At 45.3% G+C, this 13,669-nt stretch overlaps 1 protein-coding gene across 2 annotated transcripts in view; it reads left to right on the forward strand.

The window, feature by feature from the left end:
• The first annotated feature begins 11,263 nt into the window (after positions 1-11,263).
• Positions 11,264-13,669, forward strand: part of FNDC3B (fibronectin type III domain containing 3B) — a 402,180-nt gene continuing 399,774 nt past the window's right edge. For both annotated transcript variants that reach the window (XM_075004071.1, XM_075004072.1), the window contains exon 1: positions 11,264-11,453. The gene's annotated coding sequence lies outside the window, so the exon portion shown is untranslated. The remainder of the gene's footprint in view (positions 11,454-13,669) is intronic.

Raw genomic sequence — 13,669 nt, forward strand, 5'->3', positions numbered from 1 at the left:
AGTGTGGAAAGAACGTTACTTTAAATTGATTTTATTGGCCTCCAGAGGTATCCCATGATGTCCAGAATGTGTCTGTTCTGGCTGTTTTCACCTCCTCTGTTGTCAAGGTGTGCAGGAAGTAGGAAACAGGAAGCCTGGCAACTTGAATGAGCCATATACCCCTGTCTGATTTGACTTCTTTTTTCCACTTTTGATACCTACTATTGATAATGGGCCATTTCCACCTTGCTGAATAGACCTTGTCCGCTCTGGCCCTCCCTTTTTCTGGGACTTCATTCTTTAAATACCCCTCTGAAACCACTCCCCCAACTCATGCATCCGATGAAGCTGGTCTTTGCCCACGAAAGCTTATGCTGCAAAATCTCTCTTAGTCAATAAGGTCCTGCAAGACTTCTTGTTGCTCTCGAAGCTACAGACTAACATGGCTACCTCTGTGGTACTTGTTTGGTGTATTTTCCCAGTGGGAAAAGTAGTTGAGCAACCTGCTGATGTGGTACAATCAGGTTATTTTTTTAAAGTCACTGTTCTTTAAAAAGGGACAGAACGAAGATCAGTGCCAGCAATGGATGCTTAGAAATGGCTTGCGGGGGCTGTAATGTGGGCTAATCAAACAGTTTCTCTCACTGGGGAAAGAGACTTCAGAAAAATGGCCAGAGAACAAGAGCAATGTATTCTGGGAAGATGATGCCACACACCCACAACCACTTGCAGGGCATTTTTTCCCATAATGCACCAGCAAGAAAACCCAGAACACCCCAGGGCTGAAGGAACTCTGGGATAGGTTCCCACAATGCCCTGCAGCAACAGTCAAACTTTGATGATTTAATGGAGACACACTAAGTTGACTTTATGGGCAGGTGTGGAAACTTAACTTCAACTTTATAAAACCCAGTATTACAAAGTCAACTAATAAATTTGACTTTATTTTGTAACAGACATAGCCTGGTACACATGAATGCCTGGGCTAATATCTTCTATCTTTCACTCTAGCCTGAATTTCTCTTACTGTATGTTGTCAAGCCATTTGTTTATTCATCTATAAGATGTGTATCTGAGGGAAGAGTCCAGTATGACAGTTGTATTTCACAGTTAAAATGAAAAAGCAAAAAATGATTGTCGTAAAGGTTTATTTTCTTTCTTTCATACTGGGAGTAGTAAAGAAGCAATGTGATTCTTACTCCTAAATGTTGTTCTAAATACTGGTGCAAATTAAGGTTACAGCCTTCTTCTCATCCTGGATCAGAGACCGTGATTTATAATGGAAAAGAATCTGAAGTTTCCTTTGGTTTCCTCCACCCAACTTTTTATTTTTTTTTTTTGTTTAAAAGCCATTCTCAAAAGGGAGTATTCACTATAAAATGTCTTGTCATACTGATTAATTACATTGACTAAATACCTGACTCAATGCGTGTTAAAGTCAGTGGGATGCTTTGCCTTGAGTTCAGTGGGCATTGAAGTGAATGCTAATTCCTGATTTTGCGAGAACTGTAGAATGGCCAATAAAGGGTGGAGGGTGTACTAGGCCATCCTAGTACAGAGGAATGCACTCTGTCCCTTCAGGCCTCAATATGGGTTTTACATGATGCATAGGCACTTGCATGAGCCCTTTTTCTGGGTTGAACATTCCCCACTGTGTGCCATTTGCCACCCATCCACTCTATGCCTTAAGTGTCATGGCCATAAATTATAGTGTGTTGTATAACATTACAATAATTTTCAATGGCATGGACACATTAACTTAAGGATCAGAGGGGTAGCCATATTAGTCTCTGTCCTCAAAACCAACACCTGTGGCACCTGATAGACTAACAGACTAATTAATTAGACCTGCTTCTGGAATCTCCACTCCAATGCATCTGACAAAGGGGGTCTTTGCCCATGAAACCTTATGCTCTAAAAAAATCTGTTAGTCTATAAGGTGCTACAGTACACTTGTTTTAACTTAATAAGGTGATTGTGTTTTGTAAGTTTTTTACATTTTAATGTTACCAATGGTGCCTAGATTGGAATGATAAATAACTACATGTAAGGATGCCTGAGGCAAAGGTAGGTTAAATTACTTTCCCAAGGCCACACAGGAAATTGGCTATCTAGATTCCAACAGACATCAGAATGCTGGTGGAAATATTATGCCAGGAAACATTTTTTAATTCTGAAAAAATTTATAAATTAGGTAATCCTTTTATAACTCAAGTGATTTTTAAAACAGTTTAGCCACTGTTATATAGTCCTTTGGAAGCTATAGGAAAAGTTTCATTGATGTGATAAAGTCTACAGAGTGGAGAGTGTAGTTGGAGACTTTATAGATGACAAATTTCAAATGTCTAACTACATTGACAAACTGAAGAACTGGTCTTAGATCAATAACGTGAAATTTAGTAAAGACATGGGCAAAGTACTACACTTAGGAAGGAAAAAATTCAAATACACAAATACAAAATGGGGAACAACAGGCTAGGCAGCAGTACTGCAGAAAAGGGTGTAGGGGTTTTAGTGGATCATGAGTTGATGAGCCAACAACATGAAAAATGCCAATAGTCCAGGGCAGGGGTCTGCAACCTGCAGCTCCAAAGCCATAGGTGGCTCTTTAAGGACTTTTGTGAATGTCCTGCAACAAACATGGATCACATTACAAATCATTGTGTGCATGCTGTTCTTAAAGTAGGGGTTACAAAAAAAGTATGGTTTGATTTTATTTATTAAGGACCATCTTGTATGCACATGCAGTGCAGCTCTTGAATAACTGAGTTTCGTACCAAACTGGAAAAAATGGCTGCTCTTGTTATTTTGGTTGCCGACCCTGTTATAGGGTGTACTAAGAGTGTTGTAAATAAGACACAGGGGATGTGTCTACACTTGCATTCCCTCTCTCAAAAGAGGTATACAAATGAGATAAATTAGAATATGCAAATGAGGCACAGAATACGCAAATTTACACCTAATTTGCATTTCCGATTTACCTCATTTGTATACCTCTTTCGAAAGAGGAATGCAAGTGTAGACATACCCAGGAAGTAATTGTTCTGTTGTCTTTAGCTGTGATGAAGTTCCAGCTAGAATCATGCCCAATATTCACCAAAGTGTAGACAAATTACAGCGTCCAGAGGAGAACTATAGATCCAGTATGTTGAGAAAATCCTCACCTCTGAGAAAAAACAGAGCATATTCCATTTTGGGAAAAGAGTGCATGTAAGATGGTGGGGAAACTTGGTAGGTCTTCAAGTAGATGAATGCCCATTATAAACGAGTGAGATCAACTGTCCAATTGTTCTCCTTGTCCACTCACTACAGGACAAGAAGTAATCCACTTAATCTGCACAACAAGGGAGGCTTAGGATAGATATTAGTAAAAACCCTCTGAGCACAGCTAAGTACTGGAATAGGTTTTCAAAGGAGATTATGGAATCCTCATCTCTAGAAGCTTTCAAGAACAGGTCAGACAGAGCTGTTGTAGGTATACTTGATTTTGCTTCAGTTAGAAGACTGGGCTAGATAGCTTCTTGAGTTCCGCTCCAGTCTTATACTTCCCTGATTCCCAGATTAAGAAGCCATAGGTAATACTTCCTCTTTAGTAATAAATTTTGTAACAAAAGGAAATAGGCCAATAAATCATGATTGGGGATTTGTCAGGACTGAATGCTCTTTATATGAAAGGGTCAATATAATCTTCACAGTTAGTTGGGAAAAAAGAATGACAAAGGGAAGCCAACAAATAGGCAGGAGATATCATCTGACACAAAACTACTGTGTTACAAAAGGGCACAGGATTAATTTAAATGCTGGGATATGTTCAGAAGCGACAGGTTTGTTTTTTTTTAACACGGAGAGTCTATTCAGCTTATTTAAAATCTGTAGTATGTATTTGCAAATGTCAACCCCACTGTAATTTTTTTTTGTTTTATTTTAATGACACGAAAGAAGAAACATTGAGAATTGTAAAGAGTGCTGCAGGGGAAACACTTGGGATATGAGCAGCTAATTGTGAATTTCCTGAAGGTACACCAGGAGCAGCAGCCACTGGACAAGATTAGCATTTCTGCCTTCATTTTCAGCTGTTTCATTAATATCAATCTACAAAAGAGTTCCAGCAAGAATATTGACAACAGCAGCAATGGTGTGTCGCTTTCTTTAGTGATGACACACTGCCTGAGCTGATGCAAGCACTTACAAGAAAAACGAAACTCAGCGAGTAAAAGACTTGCTTAGTGGTCAGAGAATTTGACTTGAATAGGAATCAGAAAACAGAAAGAACATCTTTATCTTTAGCAGAAGCAAGGCTGCTATGAAATTGTATTTCATTCTGATAAATGATTGCCTTGCCTGAGCACCACTTCTGCATAATGGATATAGCAAGCTTCTTGATCTGGGTAAATGTCAATGCTCTTTGGAAACACTTTGCAGGTAGGAACCTATTGATTTAGTAAACAAAATATACTATATTTTTAGCATTATTTTGTGCATGTGCACTCCCTCAGCCAGCATGCAGACATTACAAAAACAAAAAAGCCCATGACTGAGGGCACAATTAAAAAGGAGAGAGATTTAAAAGACTTACTCACTTGATGCCCTGCAAAGCTGATGTTGCCACTAATAAAATGATGTCCCTGAACAACAGGTAGATGTGCTGATCTAAAAAATTACATAATGAAGCTATGCCAACTTCCATATAGAAGGCTCAATCTAGTTCCTCTGAAAGTCAACAGGAGTGTTTCTACAGCCTGCTAAGGTACCTGAAACAAGTTGATATTGCATAGCAGCAACCAGAAAGATTTCAACACCCAGAAGCCTGTGCTCCAAAGCCCATTTAAACCATGGAGACACATTCAATAGCTTCAGTGGACAAAGGATTATGCTCTATGCATGTGTAAAGCTAAATTACTTTGAGGTTAAGTCCGCTAAGAGAATCCAAAACAATTTTATTTGCAGTAATAAGTCATATTTCACTCTGACAATAAAATTCTGGATTCTGAGTTCAGCATGTATTGTCACAGGTGTCCTAGAGAGAGGAAAGACCTGTCTAAACAACATGAATTCAGGCTGCCATGTAACTGTTTTATGGGGGTAATTACTGAAGTACATTTTGGGCATTTACTCAGTGACTGGGTGGGTTTCACCAGCTCAAAATACAGACCTGCATGTAGAAACCCTGACTCATGCTAATGTTTATGTCCTAGCTCTGCAAGGCTTAGTCAAGTGCAAAATTTTGGATCCCACAAAAAGCTTTGTAATAAAGCACTACATGCATGCCTACCCATATCGTGTTTTATGTCTGTCACTCCTACAGCCATGATGCAATGAAAGCAGAAGAGTATAATGGAAGGAATTCAATTTTAGTTCAATATACAGCATTTTACACCATGCTTACGTTTCAATTTATTTGAGCAGATAACAGACCTAGCGAAGAGCTGCTGCAAACCAGAAGGAAAGGTATGATTTTCTTTGCACAACTATTAGAACTGTAAAGTCTTTTTATCATTTGAGATGCACCAAAAGTTGGAGCATAGGGGTCAGCAACCCCCATCACTTGTGCCAAGCGTGGCACACGAGCCTCTTTTCATTGGCAAGGCGGGAGCTTAGCCCCACCTCTCCTCCCCAATGCAGCTTGCTCCAAGCTATGTCGCCTGTGGATTAACAAAAGATCAGCTAATGCTGTAAACCACCACCTAAATAGTAAAGCTCTGTATCTTTATTAATGAAGCTGTTCTAAGTAGGACTATTAATGACTTGAAAAAAAATATTACCGGCACTCAGACCATATGTAGAAGGCAAAAAGGTCAAACAGCTACACTCTGCCTCAGAAAGGCTGCTGGCCCCTGGTCTAGCTAGCATCATGGCCTGATTATTAATAAATGACAACTTACTGTAACCCTTCGCAGCCAGTTCTATAGTACAGCTACCCACGATGAAAAGTTACATGGTCTTAAAGTAGGAAAACAAAAATGCCTCCTGGGTAATTTTGAGCTGGAGTTTCTCTGAAGAGAATCATTCAGTTCTTTTATTTGGGTATGTTGCCCCCTCGAAAGCCACATGTCACTCAAACAAACCTTTCTGGTGGAGGAAAACTTGATTGGGGTCCGCGTTGGAATCCATCCATGGGCTAGACTGGTCAGTGGGTTTGCTAGAGGTCGGTGAAGTTGCACATGTCTCTCTTCCCCACTCTCAGCCTCTGAGCATGAAAGCCTGAATGCAGGGTCTTTCAAAGTCTACTGGAATACACAGTCAGGCCACCCAGCAATTCTAAAGGTATAATAATGTGTAGAGAAAAAAGTCCTTTGGTAGTTTATCCAGCATTTGAGTAGCTCCTTCATCTGTACACATCAGTGCTATGTGGTATTTACAAAAAATGACTCAAGGCACATGCCTCAGGTAAAACAACACTATTTAGCAAACAAACTAATCAAAGCTCTCTCTGTACTGTGTCAAACAGAATTTATGCCAAGAGCCCAGCCTGCTTACCCTCCCAAATACAGTATGTACAGCTTATTAAAGCCGTCTTAGTTAAAGCATAATCCCACCAGAAACCTGAGGGAGGATGTCTTGGGAGAATAAAGACTCTCTTGTAGCAAGAATGCCGTTTTCAAAATGGTGTCTTACCTAACTGTTACCATGATTGCACTAAAAGAGCTCTTTTCCTCAGAAATTCTCAAGACAGTGGGGTAGATAGCTGAAGGGACTGAAAAAGGAATACACAACTTTGACCTGTTTAAATTCAGCTCCAGTCAACAGCCACTTCAAGTTCTTACCATCTGATGGCTGTTCCATTCCTGTTAGAGAGAAGTTGCGATTGTCCATCCAGTTCCTCATGGAAAACTATCTGTAGCTACCACCCTAATTGGTGCATAGGCTCCACAGTAATGCCAAGGAAAGTATGGGCATGCTGGAAACTGACAGACCCTTTCCCGCTTCTTCTGCATCAGGACTTGGGCGTTGCTCCTCCTCGTCACCATGATGAGGGAGAGACTAGCACAGCTGCTGTTCAGGTTTTGCTCCTTCTGGGAATAAACAGAAGAATGTTATTTTAAACAACCATTGTCTGTTAATGGTACAGTAAAGGTGAAGGACAGAAGCTCGCAAAGCGTTTAAAAAGAAAAAGTTTGGTCTCTTGTGGCATCACAGGAGATTGAGAAAACTCTGCCTTGTTTGGAAGTTTCTCTCAACTTTGTATGCCTCCAAAGTTATTCTGGAAATTTAGCAAAAACAGGCCCTCTCATGAGATTCCCCAAGCTCCCTGCCTCCCTTTGAGTCTGAATCAGGCAATGGAGGGGCTGCAACAATGAAAAATAATTAAAATGGAAAAGTTAAAAGTGCCCTTTTCCACACTTGCAGATTCATTCAGGTCTGCTCTTGTTTAGTCCAAGCTAGTTTGTCCATCCGTGATGGGTAGTAGTTTGGGTAATTCTCATCTCTTTCAGTCAGAGAGGGTGAGATACAGTTTGCTTCAGAATCTTTAGTGCTGCCCAAGGCAGTTGACTCAGTGGCACAGCTTGTGGTCTTTTTATCTGCTTGGTCACGAAGGCAATACTTCTCTCTCCTCATGTGTTCTTTCAATAACAACAGTTGCCTCCCTTTTGCCTTTCCATTATTACTTGTACAGTTTCTGTTGAGCCATTTTCCTACTGGCTAGCAATGCTTGTAGTTCTTGAGCTACTCTGTGCTATATATTATTGGTACAGAACAGAACTGAGTAGCCAGCGGTATCTAGGGCATATGTTTATAATGGTTCAGATCCCAAACTCAAACCATCCTGGATATGTTTCACATGGACTCAACCAATTTTATGGTTTCATGCGAGACTGGAAATCATATCAAACTCAGTGACTATACATATTTTGCTCCCCAACCAATCAAAGAGCAGCCAAAACTATTGTGTTTCTATTGTTGTTTTGCTCAGACCTGAAAAATCAAAGTGAAACCAGTGAAAACTGAAAAAGCTTTTAACAGCCCTATCCCAATGTAAAGGGCTAGTGTGGGATAGCTAGGGACATACTACCTACATACTTCTATTTCATATGCCCATGGGTGGCAGGTAACATAGGCAAGTGAAGACTTTGCCTTCCCAAAATTGCTTATGCTCCCCAGGTGGGTTGGGGACACAGCCCAGCAGCAGCCTAGCTCCCCAGCCACTGGGGTGGGATGGGGAAGGAAGGAGGAGAGAGAAGGGCCTGGGGCAAAAGGTGGAGCCTCTGGGTAGAGGGTGCATGGCTAGGACTTGCTTTCCCTAGAGGCACCCTCACCAGCCACCTGCGCATATACTCTAAAATTAGAGTGTTTAAATCCAGCATTTTGGTTCAGGCCCATCTCAGACACAAAATGCAAATGAGTTTGGGAAGCTATATGAGCATGCTTATCTCTTAGTAGCCATAAGCTTCTCTTCTTTGCATCTATCCTTATTGTCTTGAACAACTTTGATGGTGATTACTCTTCAATTTTAATGTTATCCCTCCCACCCCACTTTAGGTCACTGACATGTTCCTTCCACAATGAGCCACTTGTTCTCACCCCCCTGAATTAACCTCTGAAGACTACCGTACTCCCTCACAAATGCGATGAATGCAGGGGACTGGACTAGATAACCTTTCAAGACCCCTTCCAGGTCTAGCATTCAATAACTTGGTTCAACCTCACACTAAGCTCAACTGAGGATCATCCAAAAGTTCATGTTTGGTTCTTGTTTCATAACAAAACTGAATGTTTATACTTTGGGGTTTTACTGATCAAATGCTTCACCCAACTCTAGCAATAAACTACACTTCTTGTTCAAAAGTTCTGTTATTTTGTTTGAGGGAAGAGAGCTATTTTGTATAAACGGGAACATCCATTTATTCCCCCCCTCCTTATACAGCAAAAAATTATATTTGTTTTTCAGCAATTTGTAGCATGGCAGACTCAAGTTGAGTATGGAGAATAAGAGAGTTGTGTAGCATTTGTCATAAATATTTTATGTCCTTCAAGTTATCTATTTGATATTAACCTGAGTGCCAAGAGCTAAATTATAAAGGTACCATGACAGAGGAAAACTACAGAAAACAAAGCAACAACACCATGACACAGTTAGGGAAGGCCATACCCCATGCAGGGCAAGTATAGTCACCTCATTTATGAAGGAGGTCGGTAATTTCTTAACTTGTTCTCCAATACACATGTATAGGGCCTCCCATAAGTATTCAGCTGTGGGGTATAACATTCTAAGTCAGTAAACTCACTCCCAGCATCAGTGCAGTGATGCCTAATGGCTAGAGTCAATAAATTCATCCTGATCCACAGAGCAGGGTAACCCACTACCTAAAGTTAGTAAGTTCCCACCAGGTCTTAAGGCAACATAGCACCCTAGTTAGAAAACAGGGGATGAGGGAGCCCTACTTTTCCCCACTACCCAGGGAATCCAGCACCCCCCCCCCCCACCTCTCTAGACCTCAGCCCAGGGCCCTACAACTCACTCACTACTTTCTTGTTGCTTTCCTCTGGGCTACTTCCTACCACCAGCCCTTCAGCTACAATACAACTTTCCTTCCTAGCCTGGAGTTTATCCCCTCCTAGGTGTCTCAGAAGAAAGTTTCTCACTCTAGATTATAAGGCCTTAACACCTAAGCTTTCCCCCCACACCTTACCTAGAAGACACAACCACCTGAGTGGAGCAGCTGGCCTTTATACCTGTGCAGCTGGAGCATGCCCAATAAGGGGGAAGGGGTGTGGCTTCCTCAGCCCTCAGTGCAGTTAACTCTTTCACACCCAGCGTGGGTGCACCCTGACACAAGCACCCTGAAAAAACAATGGCAGGAGGACCTATCAATGGGGGAATACCCCTTTGGGCTGCATGACCTACTTTCCCCAAGCCTGAGCTAAGGATCACGTAACTAAACCATCAAAGATGCTGTCAAAGGAGGAAGGAGTGAGTTGCTCAAAGCTGTCCTAAGCCATAAAAGCTCACAGACTGACTGAGGCCTGGTCTGCACTATGTGGTGCCATCAGCCTATTCCAGCTATGCAAACAGCATAGCTGAAGTTGACATACTCACTAGGAGTCTGTTCTGGTATGGCTACGGTCTGAAGAAGTGGGTCTGTCCCATGAAAGCTCACCACCTAATACCTTATTTTGTTAGTCTTTAAAGTGCTACTGGACTGCCTTATTTGTTTTGATGCTCACCATGGCTCTTGTGGGCAGTATGGTTGGGGGCGGGGGGCGCTCGCCGGTCAATATTAGCTACTCTTCTTCTTTGGTGGAGTACTGGCATGGATGGGAGCACACTTGGAGATCAATTGATCGTGTTTAAGCATATGTGTTAAATTGACAGCCAGTGGATCAGTCACTGTAGCGTCCATCCACCACGTAGTGTAGACAAGGTCTGGGACATACCTTTTGCTCCAAGAACAACAAGAAGTTCTGTGGCACCTTATAGAGTAACAGATATTTTGGAGCATAAGCTTTCGTGGGCGAAGACCCACTTCATCAGATGCATGAGTCGGGGGGGGGGGGTGGTTTCAGAGGGGTATTTAAAGAGTGGGGTCCCAGTAAGAGGGAAGGCCAGAGCTGACACTGGGACCCCACTCTTTAAATACCGTTCTGAAACCCCCCCCCCCCCCACTCATGCATCTGATGAAACGGGTCTTTGGACATGAAAGTTGATGCTCCAAAATATCTGTTAGTTGATAAGATGCCACAAGACTTTTTGTTGTTCTCGAAGCTACAGACTAACACAGCTACCTCTCTGATACTTTTTCTCCGAGACGCACAGGGATCCTGCTATAGCAAGACTGTCTGGCTCACCTTGCCAGAGATGGAATTAGCCAGACAAAGGGGGACTTACGAAAGCTGCCAAAGAAGGGTTTTAAGGTGTAAGTAAGTCACAGACATATAGGCCTTATTGCTTGTACCCTTTGCTGTATGTGCTTTGTACTTGTGAGGAATGAATAAATGATGCTTTCTTCTGACGATGCTGTGGTAGCAGGGGATGTGTGGGGCACAGACTGGGGCAGGCGGGAGAGAGGGAAAGGAGCAGCGGGATAGAGTGTGGGAACAGACAATGGGACGCGGCCGCTCCAGGCTCCGAGTCCCCGCAAGGGTCACTGCACACCCGCCCCCCGCCCCTGGGCTCCCCACGGCCAGTCGGGCGCTGCCGGGGGGCGTGGTGCCTGCCCGCGCTGCTGCTCCGGGGCCGGGTTGCGCCGGCGGACCGCGGGCTGACCGGCCCAGAGGGTCCCACCCTCCCCGCGTCCGCTCCTCCCCTCCCTCCCCTCCGGCCGCCGCTTTTCTCAGTAGCTGCTACTCCAGACTGCGCGGTACTGTGGGCTGGCCGCACATCCCCATGTGGTCCCGACATCACTGACATGGCGGAATCCCCCTCCGAGCGCGCCTGGTAGCCCCGCCGCCTGCCGGGCTCCCGCTGGACTGACCGCCCGCCCAACACCAGCTCGCCGCGCCCGGGCCGCCGCCGCCCCGATTCAGCCCCTGCCAAGGTAAGGCGGCGCTCGGCCGCGCTGGGAAGGGGGTCGCCCCGGCGGCAGCCTGGCGTGGGGCAGCACGAGCCGCGCCCCTGCAGTGGGTCCGGGCCCCCCCGGATTGCCCGGCGGGGAAGGGCCGAGTCCAGGCGCCCTGCGCCCCCCGCTTTGTTGCGCCGAGCCGGGGGTTGCCCGCAGCCCGGCAGCCGCCGCACTTGGCAGAAACTTTCCCCCTTTGCCGCTGCCGGCCCGGCCCCCGGACCCCCGAGCGCGGGATCTGGGTGCCCCCTCCCGCAGCCCCGGGGCTGGGGCGATGACCCCCTTTCATCCCGGGGACAGCGTGGGGAGCCCTGGCCGGGCTCGGCCGCCTGCGACGCGGGGCGCTGCCGTGGGGGGACGGGAGGTGGCTGGTGTCCCGGCTCGGCAGGGGCGTGGAGGCGGCAGTGTGCCGGGGGCAGGGAGCCACTCCATCAGCGCCTAGTAATCCAGCGGGGCTCAGCCTGCCTGGCCTGTCCCTGCCCCTTCCCGCCGCCGCGCCAGCCTCGCTCCCGGCCCCTTCCCGCCGCCGCGCCCCTCGGCTCTAGTCCCCGGCAGTGGCAAGCGGAGCCGGCATGGAGCATCGGCTGCCGACTTGGGCGAGGTTTTTTTTTGGGGGGCCTGCCCCCCAGCCGCGGGCTCCCCCACCCAGCATCACTGCGGGATGAGCCGTGTGCGCCAGGGAGGGAGGTTGCAATGTGTGCCCTGCGGCTGGGTTGGGGAGCAGAAGGCGGTGGGTGGACGTGGTGGGGGGGGAGAAGCTCCACTCTGCGGCCGGCACGTACTGTCTAGCCCCTCTGCCCGGCGCGGGGATGTCACTCGGGTGAAGAAGCCAAAGCTCCTCCTCGTTGCACCAGCAGAGGCTCCAGCTCTCTACAAACTCTTTCCAAAATGTCTGGATCCAGGGGGCACCTTGGAGAGAACGAGACAGACCGACCCAGGCAGCATTTTCCCACCCACTTCCTTTGCTGACACAGCTTTGTAAAGAAAAATCCTGGAAACTTTTTATTTCTTCTGCCAGACTCCTTTAAAAATGGCATGTTACCAGCAGAGAGCCTTTAAGATCTCCTCTTTCCAGATTACCCTCTTGCAAACTCAGCTTCGTTCCCGCCTCCCACATCAAATACTCGGTTTATGTACTAAAGTTTAGCCAAGTTTTTTTGGAGTTTGAAGTAGAGAGCAATCTGTTCATGCCATACATAGCCATTAGATTTTTGTTAAATTGTTACGCATACACTCGATAATATAATCTGCATTTTAAGAGCACCTTTGCTTCTGAGAATCTCTAGTCAGTTTAAGGAGCTGGGGAATCACTATCTCCATTTCACAGAAGGGAAAACAGAGGCATAGAGAGGTTGTGCAAGTTATTCAAAGTCACAAAGAGAGTCAGTGGCATAGCCAATAATAGAATTCCGGTTCCCTGAGCCTTCATCACATTTGTTTTACCAGCTCTGTGTTTATCTTGCTGGGAATTCTAGAGTTGATCAGAGTTAGATAATATTTTTAAAGAGTGCTAAGTAAGGTCTACACTAGAGGTTAACTACATGTTCGCTATTATTATAGCTGTCACATGTTTTCCTAGACTAGACATGGGCAGAGTGTGCAAGTGCTGTCTGGCTGGATTTCCTGGTAATAGTGGTGCTACCCATGTTCATTGGGAGTCAGTGGGCAGGGTAAGATGGATGGCTCCTCCTCCCATCAGTGGCAGAGTTCCTATTCTTTCAGTCACTCCTTTCTTACCACCTGTGTGCGTCTCAGGGCAATAACAGAGGTGCTTGTAAGGGAAGTAAGCTGTTTTTGCCACCACAAGAGGAAGATATTTCTTGGCAGCATGCCCAGGCTCATTCAGGCTATGAAGTGCTTTTTCCTTACTCCCTTCTCAGGAAGTCTTATGCAGAAGTAACTTGTCAGTGCCCTTCTCTGTTTTTTCTTCTATCTAATCTGTCTCAGAGTGGCTGTCTTTTGGTAGTTACATCTCAGAGCCTAATATAGCTTAGGGTTCCACTGGCCCCGAGAGCTCAACGTCATTCATCCCAGTTTGATACTGTTTGAGTAGCTTATGCTCTTACTGTAGCCCAAGGCATGGAAGCTGACTCATTTCCCATTTTTGAAGTGGCTCCTATGCATGGTTCATTTGAGGTCATTGTTGGTACATTGGTAAATTTTTTCACATCCTTCTTCTGCCTCCTACCTGGACA

The sequence above is a fragment of the Carettochelys insculpta genome, chromosome 10 (assembly GCF_033958435.1).
Source record: "Carettochelys insculpta isolate YL-2023 chromosome 10, ASM3395843v1, whole genome shotgun sequence".
Classification (NCBI taxonomy): domain Eukaryota; kingdom Metazoa; phylum Chordata; order Testudines; family Carettochelyidae; genus Carettochelys; species Carettochelys insculpta.